The sequence below is a fragment of the Leopardus geoffroyi genome, chromosome C2 (assembly GCF_018350155.1).
Source record: "Leopardus geoffroyi isolate Oge1 chromosome C2, O.geoffroyi_Oge1_pat1.0, whole genome shotgun sequence".
Classification (NCBI taxonomy): domain Eukaryota; kingdom Metazoa; phylum Chordata; class Mammalia; order Carnivora; family Felidae; genus Leopardus; species Leopardus geoffroyi.
The window spans coordinates 85,663,894-85,678,527 of record NC_059333.1 but is presented as its reverse complement, the minus strand read 5'-3'; the positions used below and the strand labels follow the sequence as shown (position 1 = coordinate 85,678,527).

Genomic DNA, 14,634 nt, shown 5'->3' with positions numbered 1-14,634 from the left:
CTATAATATACAGTATCTGTCCCAGCTACTCAGCTCAGCCTCTATAGTGCAAAAGCAGCCACAGAAAATACATAAACGGGCCTGCCTGTGTTACATATGATAAAGCTTTATTTACTTAGAAAAACAGGCAGCAGGCCTGCAGGCAGTAGTTTGCCATCCCAGTCTTTGAGTAACTCTGATCTGTTCTGAATATGAAAGAAAACAGGAAGAGATTTGACAGCAAAAAGGGAAGAAAACATTTGGCAAGGTATTTGGGAATACCTACTGTATTCTAGGCACAATTATTTTACATGTAGCTTTAATATGTCTCATGTTTACATCCAGATATAATCTGAGTTAGTGTACATAGCTTTAATTAAACAAACTGATATAAATTGTATAATGGTGGCTGTAGTTACCATGATACATTTTGTCTTTGGGATGTTACCAAGTTCTAGAATGACAGACAGACTTTTCCATTTGACATTATGCTGCATTCTTTTGATTTTTAGTATGAATGTGTCTAAAACATTAATAACTATTTATGATTTTTAATCCCTTTAGAAACATATATATATTTATCCTCATAAATACATATGTACGTTTATTTTAATATAATTAATGTTGCTAGAGGCCCTATGTTAGGTTGTGTACAGTGACAACTGAACAGGACACAAATATTGTCTCCAGGGATTTAATCTGTCCTAGAAGATATATACAAAGGAAATAGGTAGTACGGTAACATATTCAAACATCATCCAAAGATTTCCATATGTACCTGCCATGTAGGGGAATTGCTTTGTCCCGTTTGGGTCCATATACATGCATATACATGTGAATCTTGCACCTTCGCTTATGGAAACTTAAACAGAAACAAATTAGAGTTCTGTATAGGCTCATAGATGTAAAAGTGCTTTCAAAAGCTTTCACAGAAAGCTTACAAGTTGACTATGCAGTAAAGAAAAGATATCAATCTGGCACATACTATATATTTTGCAATAGTAGCAGAGGTCATGCTCCCACTTACATTAAAACATAGGCTGGGCTTATTAACGTCGTTTTATATTAAAACACTGGGCCGCTCAAAAACCCCAGAACTCTTCCTCTACATGGTTATGAAGGTGGCAGGAGTCAGAGGCCAGAATCTGCTTTAAATTTGGAGAAACAGATATATAAGTAGTGAGTGGCCTTATTGAGGATGAAGTGAGCCCACTCACAGGTATCAGTATTGGATGTAAGAGGCCCATTCATCTTCAACAGAGGTGCCTCACGAATCACTTATTGGAGTGCCCCAAAATTGGCCTTGTACTTAGGATCTGAAAGAAAATACCCACGGGATTGTACCAATTATAAAACAGGTCAAATTTGGGGGCCAAAAAAGTGGACCATCTGCCTTTAATCACGTTTTTTACTTAAAAGGTTTTCAGTTCAGACAGATTTTCAGAGAAAGTATCAGCTATGATGATACATATATAAAATTGCTGTCTGACCTGCAATGTCAGATGTATGTGGCCTTAATAATTTTAACCATTTTTAGACCCAAAGAAAACTTTCAAAATCATAATTAAAACGTGATTGTTCTCTTATAATTATGGAAACACTACCACATTTCCTGACTGCCACACCCAAGACCTTCAATAGTACAAGCCAAAATCTGCCTTTACATATACAGTTGATTTCATAACCACATATAACTGACTTTATATTGCCTGAAATAGGTTTGAGCTCAAGGAACGAAACTAGAGTTTATTTCACAAACACAACAGTAGAGCCTCCCTAATTTTTTTTTTAATCACGAAATTCTTTTAATTTCTTGGATTCCCTGGCCTGTAGTTTAGAAGCCACTGTCTTATTCTAAAGAATCTTCTACATGCTTGTTTGGATATGGGGCAATTTCTCTCTTTTCCTTCTACTTTTACTAAAATGAAGAGAAGAGCCTTCAGTCTTCTCACAGAACTAGAAAAGGAAGATGGAAGTAAAAAAAAAAAGTGAAAAAAAAGGAGAAAGAGAGAGAGGTTGGCTTTTTTTTCTTCTCAACACTTTGCAAACTTTAAGAAATGAAGCACGACAGCATGTCAATGCAGAGTAATGATAATATTAATAATGATGGTGATGATGATGATAATGATGAATTAGACAATATAATTCTCCTCTTATTCTAAGTGTGAAAACTGAAGCAGAATGATGAAGTGCCTTTCCCAAGATCAGTGGCCCCACAATTAGAACTTGGGCTTTGCCTCCCTGCACACCTCTTCTTCAGAAGAGAACAAATATCACTAATGTTCATCCTCCCCAGAAGAAAACCATACTGGCCCATTCAATGGCCAATTAGAATAAATTGTAAATTAGGACAAATACGATAGGTAGTACAAAAATCAAAAGCTGTCTAAAGAAAAGGAACAAAAAACCTGAATAAATAAGCTTAACGGTCCATTGTTTGTGGGGAAAATGATGAAATTATCATCAAAATATTCTATGAATTGAGAATGAAGATAAATTTTTATGTGGAAAAAAAAATCTACCTAGAAAAGTAAGACTCCTTCCAGGACAGGTATTAGTTTTTATAAAAGGGGCATTGGTCTGTGTCTGATAAGAGATAAAAATATGCTTTGTGTGAATCTTAGTAAATAAACCAGGCAATTAAGATTCTTCATACTGACCGATATTTAAGGGAATATGTGCAACTGTGCTAAGCATTTGGGCATTAAAACCGTGTCTGCACAGGAGAATGTTCTAATTATCCCGGAATCGGCCTCACAGAGTCTGAGTCATTCAGGTGAAAACACCCTTTCTCTTTAAGAGCAGTTTTAGGGACACAGGTTAACAGTAAATACTACAATGCTTCGTTTGGCCTGTAAAAAATAAACCTAGTCTAAATATCAATCTGCAGATGCCAAGTGTGTGTTTAAACAATGTGCCAGTCTGCTTCCTTCATCAAAAGTCCGGGTGAGGTGTTGTTTTCCACATTCAGGGACATTAGCCCAGCAATGCAAGAAAAAAAAAATCTTCATTTGGCCAGTGCATCTTTCAGACATTCCCTTCTTTTATTGATTTGTTTTCTCCTGTCCCTTTTCTCCTTCTTTTGTTTCCTTATCATAGCTTCAGGTTATTACGTGCAAAGTATTGATGGGAATGGATGGTTTTGGTCGATGGAGAGCTAATGCATCCCTAATCCCACTATTGTTATAGAGTTATGCTTTACTCTGGTCTCTGATGGGGGAAAAGGTGCAAAGCTGTTGATCCTAGTTTTATTTGTCACAAACCCATCCATCAATCAAGCGCAAGCATGTCTGAATGCTGAATGACATGTGGGTCTCAGCTGAAAAAATTCGATAACACTGTATTGTCAGGTCTCTCACTCTTTTTTTGATAAGAAATACATTTGACTGAAATAGATAAGCATGCAACTACTAAAGACTTGAAGAGAGAAAGTGACATATTGGCACCAAAGGTTATATATCTTTGGTATTAATGATACTTATGAGTAAATAAAATGGGAGGGGGCAGCTGCAGTGGGAGACATACAACATCCCTAAGGCTTCGTTATGTTTAAGTACCGTGGCTCTACTACCATTGGGATTTTCAAATATTAATCTGGCCATATTTCACAGTCGGCTACTCTAGTTAAAATGCAAGCAAATGTGCCATTGGTGAAGGTGGTGGGATGCAGGGAATCAAATAGCACTTGTCTACACTCCTCCCAACAATACAGACAGGTCCCTTTTTGTCATGTATGGTAGGTAAATCCCATGCAATATTTTTATGTATGTATGAACTCGTAAGTTCACAACTGTCTCCTCTTGTGAGTGAAAGCATTTATGGGGGAAAAAAGCTTTAATTATTTTAAACTGGAAATATATATGTGTGTCATTTTAATAGTGACTTAACTTATAATTACAGTCTCAAAAATGGTTTCTGTGTGTCCCTTTTATCCTAGTTACTAAATTAGGTACTTTAATACATTATGAAAGCCTGTCTTTTCAGTTAGATACAATTTTCTATTCATAGTTATTTCAAGATAATTGCATTTGGAAATAGTTAAAACATTAAAAACAACACCAGTATAATATAATTTTAGGGGCAAAATTAATCAACAAATCAGAACATTTTTAAAACCATTTTATTTCCTTGTCATAACATTTTTAGAGAAGACAAGATTTTTTTTAAATGACCTAAAAAAGCCCATCAAGAAAGGTAACAAAAAAGGCAGACCTGAATTAGAGGGCACTAAGATGAACGTTTTGTAGCCTTAAATATCACCACACTAGGAAAGTAAGCCATTTTTGTTCTGTTCAGTGACTGGGGGCTAGACAACTGTAAAAATCAATGTGGGAGTGCTTTAGATTTGTGGGGTAAATTACATGTGCTTGGCCGCTCCATTGTATCTGCCCTATATTCTATACAAGATACTTTAGATGGAGCTGTCACATAATACATATACTTCATATTGATTTTTATAGATTTAACAGAACTTGAATTGAACTCCATAATAAAGCAAGAAGAGAAACTATATCTCCTTCAAATCCCTAATACTTCAACTATTCTTGAAATTAACTAAATGGTACCTCCCAATTCTGAATCAGGGAGGGAGACAAAAAAAAAAAATCATTTGATTCCTGATTCTCCTTCCCTTCCGTTCTGCTTCTCTTATTTACATTTTACCTTAACTTCCTTATATCTTTAAAAGTATGTTAATTCTTAAAGAGTTCCCAGGAGGGCCCATGAATGGGCAGTGGGAGCCAACTGAACCTCTGAGAGTTGCTGGAAGTTCCAAGCAGGGACCTGTCTGTTGACTGTTCTTTTGAGTTTCCAACTTGCTTTAGTTTGGCCTTGCCTTGCAGTGATTTTTAGGTTGATGTGAATTCTGATGCCATTTAAATCAAGTATCTAAAGCCACCATAAGGGTTTGAGCAAGGGTTTGGGGAGTCTGTGGTTATGCTAACGGCAACCTCTCCCAGCCAGACACTACCTATGAGGCTCCAAACCATCCCAGTGGAGAGGAAAGCAGTTCAGCCCCTACTCAGAGAAATACTATGAGGTGGTTACAATCAACTCTGTATATGTAGGTCTTGGGCTGTAGGCAGAGCTGTACATACCCTTAGAATTAAGTATTTATTGAATACAGAGTGGGCTTACTTCCAGAGTGAGTCTCCAAGAAGAATATGGACTTTGTAATTCTAGTTAGGATGTGAAATGACAACAACATCAAAAATACAAGGAACTGTCTTCAGAAGTGCCAGTATTAAGGACTCCTCTGATCCAGAAATGCCTTGGGCAGAAGGATGAAATGTGGGATAAAAGGGATTCATGTTCTGGTGGCATTTCAAAACCATTTTTCAAGTATTTTAGAAAATATAGAATATTATAAAGAAGAAAATGAAATCATTCATAAGGCCATCACCCACATGTGACATTTGTAGCTTCTACAATATACGATATGTGATACAATGAAATATGAAGAAACAGATTATTGGTCTCATGGCAGTATTTTAATGTGACTAATTCTATATTGATAATGTTACTTCAAACCTCTTCTGATTTAAAAATAAAAATTATTATGAGAAGATCTATTATTTTGAAGTGACTTGGAGCCTTTTTTTCCCCATAAATGAATGAATGTTAACGTTATCCAAGATAAAAAAGTATCTATTTTCCCATGAGACAGAGTTTTGAACTCTGCATTCTCAATGGTGAAAAGGTCTAGAAATAACTCTTTCCCAATGACTATGAGATAAAGTTTCTTAGTACTACTTAGCACAACTTCTCTCTCTCTCTTTCTCCCTGTATGTGTGTGTGTGCGTGTGTGTGTGTGTGTGTAAACACATTTGACTTTGGGAACATTTATTATTGTAAATAAATCGTGTCAATCAAACATTTTCTTAAATGAGAAGAAAATAAGATTAAGGGAATAGACATGTATCAGACTACTCCAAACCTCTGTTACAGAACACAAAAGATTTGAAAGAAAGGAAAGATACCATTTTCTTGATTGAGAAGACTCAATATGATAAACAGATTATTTCTTTCCAAGTGCATGTAATACAAACGACATAAAAACCCATCACCATTTTTAACCTTATAGACTAACTATCAAATTTATTTGGAAGAATAAATGTGTTATCAAAGCCTGAAAAAGTAGAGAAAGAAATTGGAGAAAGGACTTCTTTTCTGCCAGGTGACAAAGTATATTGTAAAGCTTCAGTAATTAAACAGTGTGTGCCCTAGGGATTTGTATCCCCTGGGTCCCCAGTTCTGATGATGTTCACACTTAAACTGTAGTGTCCTGTAGCCTACAGCACTCTCCAAACCCCAAGGGGAAGAGTATAAAATTGTAGCAACAGTGATGAGAGACCTTTTCTTCCTACCAGTCTTCCTCAGATTTGACTCCTAACAAAGGACCAAGGGGTAGAAGAGACAGTGATCATAGGAACACATAAACAACGGAGAAACCTGATGTGCTATCTGTTCTTCCATCTTACAAAGAGGTAGAATTCATTTCAAAAGGGCACAGTGATGGGGTGACTGGGTGGCTCATTCGGTTAAGTGTCCAACTTCGTCTCAGGTCATGATCTCGGGGTCTGTGAGTTTGAGCCCCTCCTCTGACTCTGTGCTGATAGCTCAGGGCCTGAATGAAGCCTGCTTCAGATTCTGTGTCTCCCTGTCTCTCTGCCCTTCCCCTGATCACTTGCTCTCTCTCTTTCATGAATAAACATTTTAAAAAATTTAATAAAGAAATAAATAAATAAATAATTTTTAAAAGGGCACAAAGAGAAATATTTTACACTATTCCCAACCCCCATTTCCATTGCATTAGTCAAAGTTCTAGTAGCTGTGCCTTTAAATAGCTTAAAATCCTCCCCCAAATAGTTATTTTAAAACTCTCACACCTTTGTAGAAAAGAAGAGAAGACAACCCTGCACCCAAAGCTCACTCAAGCTTTTCTGGAACTGAATGTAGAAAAAAGAATTATCTTAATATGATTTGAAAAAGTAGAAACTGTCACATGGCTTTTAGTCCTGGCCCTGGTTCATGGATTTCCCAAATTCTACCCAAAGAGTGAGATGTTAGTAAAACACACAAAGCAGTATAATAGTAAATAGACTCTGGGAATTTGGTATTGATAAAAGTGAGATTTTAAATAAATAGCATTGCTCTCATATACTACTGGGATGAATGTAAAAGTGGTAAGCCAATTTAGAAGTCAATTTTGCAGTGTCTGTTTAAATGAAAGACATGTGGAGCCCATGACCCAACAATTTCATTTCTCCATATCTCCCTGAGAAACACGGGCACATGTACATAACGAGACAGGTACAAGGATGTAGCACTATTTGAAAAAAAACGAAAATTGTAAATGACCGTCAGTAAGGGACTAGCTAAAGGAATTATACTATCTATATGGAAAAGATGAGATAGGTCTCTTTATACAGACACAAAAAGATCTCCAAAACATGCCACTGATGATTTAAAAAAAGTAGCAAGTTTCAGAATATCACTACACAAGTTATTATATGCTGACTTATATATACCTCATACATACACCAATCATCATGAAAAACATCACATAAATTTTCATTAAGCTTCATTTATCTCAAACCATACACAAAAATATATTTCTTATGGATTAACAACTTAGATATGACTTTTTTTAGAACTACAGAATTACTAAAAGGAATTATATGAGAATATGCATTTAACTTTGCTAAGCTTAAATAAAGGCCAGAAATGATAAAGGAAATTTCTGACAGCTTTAACTTTATGACAAAATAATAACAACAAGCTTCTGTATTGGAAATACCACCAAGAAAAATTAAAAGAAAAATTGTTGAAGGGAGTTTAATGACTATAGCATCTTTTAGGGAGAAATCCATCAATATGTACGTGTAAAACACACACACTCTGTATACCCCAGCAATTCCACTTATGAGTTTATGCCAAAGAAATAATTGTACAGATTGTCAGTTATATGTGTAAAAGGATGTTCAGTACAGTATTTTGCATTTATAACAGTACATAAAAAGGGGGGCAGTGAATGTCCCTTGATAAGTAAATGATTCAGCAGATAATGGTGCTTCCATGTGATGGAATACTATACAGCTGTTAAGTTGGATATTAGCATTAACCTTTGTTGACTTCCAATGGCAAACTCTGAGTTAAATGCCTTATCTCATTCAATCTCTCCAGCAATGCTTTGAGATAAGTATGATTAGAATTCTTATTTTAAAGATGATAGGGCTGAAACTTAGAGAGCTTAAGTGGCCCCAAAACATACACTGTCTCAAAATCTGGAATTTTTGGAAGATCTGTATATAATGACAGAAAGATATTAATGAAACACAGATATGGAGAAAAGGAAGTTGAAGAATAATATATATAGTGTGATCACATTTATGTAAATAAATGTAAAAGTCTGATGGCGAGAGAGAAACATGTCAAAGTGGTGGTCTCTAGAGCAATGTAATATGGGTGTTTTTTCCTTCTTTTTACTTAACTATATTTTCTGACTTTTTTCAGCAAGGAGCATATATTGCACTTTCAAAAACAATTAAATAATTCTAAGATAAAACCACTAGTGTTTTAGAACAATTAAAATTATTATTCTAGCAAAGATAATTATTTAAAATGCAGTTTTGAGACTTAGTATGATTTTGCCTGCAGAACACATTCCAGTTGGTAGATGCTCTGTAAGTTAGAATATGAAAAGAGAGCCAGGCTTTTTCAGTGGTAAAAAAAAAAAAAAAAAAAATTGATATACCAGTGGCGAGATGAAAGCTATCTCTTTCTATTGTCTAATTACCTAGAAGTTCTGGTACTGTTTTTTTTTTTTTTTTAATTTTTTTTCAACGTTTATTTATTTTTGGGACAGAGAGAGACAGAGCATGAACGGGGGAGGGGCAGAGAGAGAGGGAGACACAGAATCAGAAGCAGGCTCCAGGCTCTGAGCCATCAGCCCAGAGCCCGACGCGGGGCTCGAACTCACGGACCGCGAGATCGTGACCTGGCTGAAGTCGGACGCTTAGCCGACTGCGCCACCCAGGCGCCCCATGGTACTGTTTTAAAGAACATTGGAATAATAGTTTTTGGCCAGGCTAACATAAATTATGGGTTTCTTGACAAAAAGGAGAAACAAAGCAAATTACTTTAAACTTATTGTCTCGGGCACCTGAGTGGCTCAGAAGGTTAAGCCACCAACTCTTGATTTTGGCTCGGGTCATGGCCTCACGGTTCATGAGTTCAAGCCCTGCATTGGGCTCTGTGCTGACAGCAAAAGCCTGCTTGGGATTCTCTCTCTCCTTTTATCTCTGCCATTCTCTGCCCCTCTTTCTATCTCAAAATAAGTAAACTTAAAAAAAAAAAAACCTATTGTCTCCATTTTTCAAAAACCATCCTCTGAGATCACATTTTTTTTTTTCTAGGCAATGTGCTGATCTAGGGCATCCCTAGTCTGGTAGGCTGTGCCTGCCAGATCAGTACAATGGAACCTGCACTTGTCACTTCCTGGGATGTAGTTCCTGAGACAAAATTACCATCAAACACGAACCCTCAACCCAACCATGATCCTATTAACCACCTCTGCCATTATTTCTTTTCTTTCTCTTATTCTTTTCTTTCTTTTTTTTGGTCAAGTTTATTTATTTATTTTGAGAGAGAGAGAGAGAATGTGTATGCACCCCCAATGGAGGAAGGGGCAGAGAGAGAGGGAGAAAGAGAGAATCCCAACTAGCTGCCATGCTATCAGCACAGAGCCTGAGGTAGGGCTTGATCTCAGGAACAGAACTGTGAGATCATAACTTGACCAGGAAGCAAGATGTCGACACTTAAGCAACTGAGCCACCCAGGCACCCCTCTTTCTTTTTCGTTTTTAAGTCGAATCAGGTTAAAATGAGTATCAGGAGGAAGGCGTGAAGGCACTGTAACGAGACACTGCAATTCTACACTCTCAACTGGCAGATATGTTAAATGGGACCTGAAGTATCAAAAGATCCCCCAGATCCTATAGCTAGAGTCAAAGCTAGAACTGGAATTTAGGCCTCCTGACTCCCCCTGACATCATTTTTTTGGACAACACTAAGTGACATTTGATCTGAGGGGACTGGTGTATGATAAACAGGTAGGGTTTGCCTCAGGGGTAGTGTCAGGTAGAAGTGAGGATGTAGTGAAGAGACAGGGGTGCAGGCAGACTGTAGACATGTACGCTTTAATAGTCAGAGCCACTTTCTTTTCCCTTAACCACATTTTCCCCGAAGATGACAAGCCAACGGTCCCCATGTTGTCGATTCCAAAATGCCATATGCTAAGGAAGGCTTGTGTCCACCAGTGAAAGAGCAAGGACTGGGAGGAAAAGAGCAGCAGGTGTTTTCTCTCTTCCCCTCATTTGCAATTTGAGAGATATCTAAGATTGGATCGAGGCATAGATAACCACTTTCTGGTATGATTTAAGAAAAGCCGCCCTCCTGCCCCTAAAATGTGTCCTCTAATGACTTGCCGAAGTGCTTGATATACCCATATTGAAGACTCGTTCCTTTGGGACAAAGTATTATTAACGTATTCAATATTGGAGAAATATTTATTAAGAACCTATGTGCCAAACACTGTACTTGGTGCTTGCCCGCCCTCCCCCCAGCAGAAAAAGGTGATGCATGAATAATAAACAGTCTCTGTCCTTAAAGCTCTTAAAATCTAGATGGGAATCAGACAAGAAACAAGATAATTTACATTAAACATGATGTGTTAGCACATGGTTAGGATGTTTGTCAAGCTTTCGGGACACCTGAAGGGCAGGTGGCAGGCAAAGCAGGAAAGGACAAAAGGAAAGTGAGACAAACCAAGCAGCGGACAGAGATAGTTCTGACAGGCCCCAGAGCTGCAGAGAAGTGGTGAGATGAAGACAGAGGGTAAACACAAGCTTGCATGATCTATGCTCCCATGATCTATTCATTATATTAAATGTATAGTGTACCGGAAAATGTGAGGAAAACATCATCCATAGTTGACCACAGCTTACATTTAATATAATTCTTTTTTATTGTGTGTATTTAAGCTGATTATCTCATTAAAGCTGAGATTGCTATTTATTAGTAGATACCTTCAGGTGCCCATTCTGACTGCAAAGCACAAGCAACTATGTTAACTAACCCAGTTTTCCGACCTGTTAACGTACAGTTTTAAGTTTATGTTCAGGGTAATATAGATTTCAGGTTTTGAGCTGAAAGGAATCTCAGGGATTAAGGTCATTGCCCTGGATCACTGGTTCTCAAAGTGTGAACCTCAGACCAGCAGCTCAGGCTTCACCCGTGGGCTGGTCAGAAATGCAAAATCAGGGGCGCCTGGGTGGCTCAGTCGGTTGAGCGTCCGACTTCGGCCCAGGTCATGATCTCACGGTCCGTGGGTTCGAGCCCCGCATCGGGCTCTGTGCTAATAGCTCGGAGCCCGGAGCCTGTTTCAGATTCTGTGTCTCCCTCTCTCTCTGACCCTTCCCTGTTCATGCTTTGTCTCTCTCTGTCTCAAAAATAAATAAACGTAAAAAAAAAAAAAAAAAAAAAAAAAGAAATGCAAAATCATAGACCCCACTCCCACCTGCTGTATATGAATCTCTGAGAAAAGGGCCCAGGAAAGGGTGCTTTAACAGATCATTCCCATGCACATACAAGTTTGAGAACCAATGCTGGAGAACACATAGCTAGCTAGTAATAGTCGTGAATTTACAGCAAGACTGGGGGAAAACATGTCTGATGGTGCCTACTGTGACTCACACACTGACTTGCATAGAGTAGGTACTTAATAACTGCTTGTTGACTGAAAGAACTGTCTCCTAAATTCTCCCAAATTTCCGGGCTTTTCCCCATACTCTTTTGAACAGCATGGACATTAACTGTCATCTTGTTAGAAAAGTAAGAATGTTAGGCCCTACCCCATATCTACCTGTAGTTTAACAAGATCCCCAGGTGATACATTTACACATTAACGCTTGAGAAGCAGTACTCTAGGGAGGCATTTACTACTCTTAATCCTGTGTAGATGAGCTTTGTAATAAGTACATTTCAATATTAACTTTATATGACACTCATTTACTCATTCAATAAGTATTTCTGAAGCACCTGCTGTGTACCCCGAGGGGTGGTGTGGAAATGCAAAGATGAAGACATGGTCTCAGATTCCTTAAGAAAGTCTCAACAGCTATACTACCAAGCAGGATATGGTAGGAGTTTGCTGAGCTTTCTGAGGTCCCCCTTGTGAAGACATTGAAGAGTATAGTAGAAAGACCCTCCTTGAAAACAGAGAGGCCTGAGTTCAAATCCAGCCAGGTGATTTTGGGAATGTTACTGAGACTCTCTGAAGTTAACATCCTCATCTACAAAAGAACATAATATCGATGTCTCAGGGTTGTTCAGAGGAGAGTATGTACAGCTCCCAGAAGAATGTCTGGCACACAGTAGGCACTTGACAGTGGTATTGTTGTTGTTCTTGTTCCCAAGGTTCCCTGTGCCCTGTGCCCTGTCTCCCTTGACTCTGGAAGATGGCAGTAGCTACTTGAATGTGGCCACACTTGGGAGTGGCTGAATATGGCCTAATGAGGTCAAGATCTTCATCACCATCATGTGGCACTTTCTTCATATTTCAATCTCGAAATGGCACATTAAACCTGAAAATTATGTGCATTTTTGTGAAAATCACTTACTGATCTGCACAAAACAAACAAGATAGCATCAAGTTAATTTATGATTATACAATAGTATAGATCTGGTAATTTTGCAATAGTTTGAATCTGGACTGAATAAGTGAGTTTTCATTAGGATAATTGGTATCATTTACACATGGTCTCCATTCTTCTCATTCTATCTAGATCAATTTGAACTTGAGCTCATCTTATGTCTGGTAATACCAGAAGCCAGGCCCCTTGGAATCTTTACTCTGACCTCCTTTCTTCTTCCTTGTCCTCTTCCTCATCCTTCTTCTTTCCCTCTCTTTCTCTCTCTTAGCTACGAAATTTTTCATTCACTTCTCCTAAGAACGAGGCTTTGCTATAGCACTGTGCTGCTAAGAAGATGAATAACTAGATTGGCCTGATATCTTACATAAATTATAAAGCAGTCAAAATACTGGTTCAAAATGGTGGAGATCTAGTGGACTATCTCATAGTCCTTGAGAGGTCTTCATAATTTGTAAAGGAAAGATGACAATATATTTTAACTGTTAAAGATTCATAAAATAGTAGATGTTGTACCCTCCTATTTCTCTAAGGAAGAAAAAGCAAATGTTTCAAAGCCCAAAAGATTCTAAGGAAGAAGGGGGCAAGAAAAAAATCTTTACAATTACTCTTGACTTACGAAGTTCTTAAAATACCAAGTGTCTCATCCGCCAGTGGACAGACCAACACAGAGGGAGCCCCACACAATCAGCATTGCTATGAAGTTAAAGTGTTCCAGGGTGGTCTTGGGAAACAGGGATGTATAGCCATCCTACTGAAGGACAGGCAAGGATAAAAATAAGATTCAGAGAAGAGGTGATGGCAGGCAAGGAGATATGGACAAATGATATTTTCCTGCATTTAACAGACAATGTTTGATCAGATAAGCATATTCATAAAATCGAATTCACTGGGTTCCAACTTGATAGGATTTTAGCAAACTGCTTAAAAACCTGCCTCACCTCACTTATTTGGCAAGCTCGGCTACACGGAATATAGCCTGGACCTGAGTCTCTGAGTGGCAAGGCACACCCATTCACAGAAGACACAAAAGAGAAGCCCCTTAAACTTTCCCTCAAAGCTTACTGAATCTTCCTTGAAATGCAACTCATTAACACATTCAGTTAACTAACACTAGCCATAGTCCGTAGAAATAAAAAGTTGTATATCGGGAAATATAATGGGCTTAGCACACTCATGAGCTACAGAGGACCTGATAGCCTCATTATGAAAGAATAGACAGAAGAATCACAAAACACAGTCTCTGTGGCCTATAAACCTATAGCTTCTGAAGACACCACTGTTATACAGCACAGCACAATAACCGGTGTTCATCATTATGATCTTGAGTCATCAAGAAGAAAGTTATAATTGAAGTAAAGAAGCAGTGTAGTGACATAGAAAGAACATTGACAATGGAATCAGAAAGACATAGGTTGCAGCCCTAACTCTGCCGTTCACTAGCTTTGTGATCTGGGGTAAATTATTTAATCCCGCTAAACATTATTAGCATTAGCACCATCTGCAAAATAGGAAGAATACCTACCTAAGGTTAATTATAATGACGAACTGTGGCCATGTTTTTAAAAGGCCCAGTACTGTGCCGGCCATGTGGACCTCAATCAGTGGAAGTTATTCATAATAACAATAAAAATAAGTTTTATATGTTCTATTTAAGAAGAACATTATCCTGAACGGCAATGGTTGCTAACTGATCCAGTTTAGGGCAGCAGATACCATGGCTTGCTTAGGCATAAAAATCAGATAGCCAGGTATGGTCATAAAGAAAGAAGAAGAATATGAGTAATAGATCCTCACAGACCAACAGACCAGAAAGTGGTTGGGGACTGGATAAGCAATGATATCTCAGGGACTAAGTTCAGGCAGTAATAGACTACCCTGGACAACAAGGTCCTCTTTCCAAAGTTGGGGCCTAGAATCGGTGGCAGATAATTTGACCAGCATGC

At 38.0% G+C, this 14,634-nt stretch overlaps 1 long non-coding RNA gene across 1 annotated transcript in view; it reads right to left on the bottom strand.

Moving 5' to 3' along the window:
* The window catches only part of LOC123611205, a 28,546-nt gene that overhangs the window by 526 nt on the left and 13,386 nt on the right, over positions 1-14,634 (bottom strand). The window contains exon 2 of the long non-coding RNA XR_006718490.1: positions 758-841. This is a non-coding gene — a long non-coding RNA (uncharacterized LOC123611205). The remainder of the gene's footprint in view (positions 1-757; positions 842-14,634) is intronic.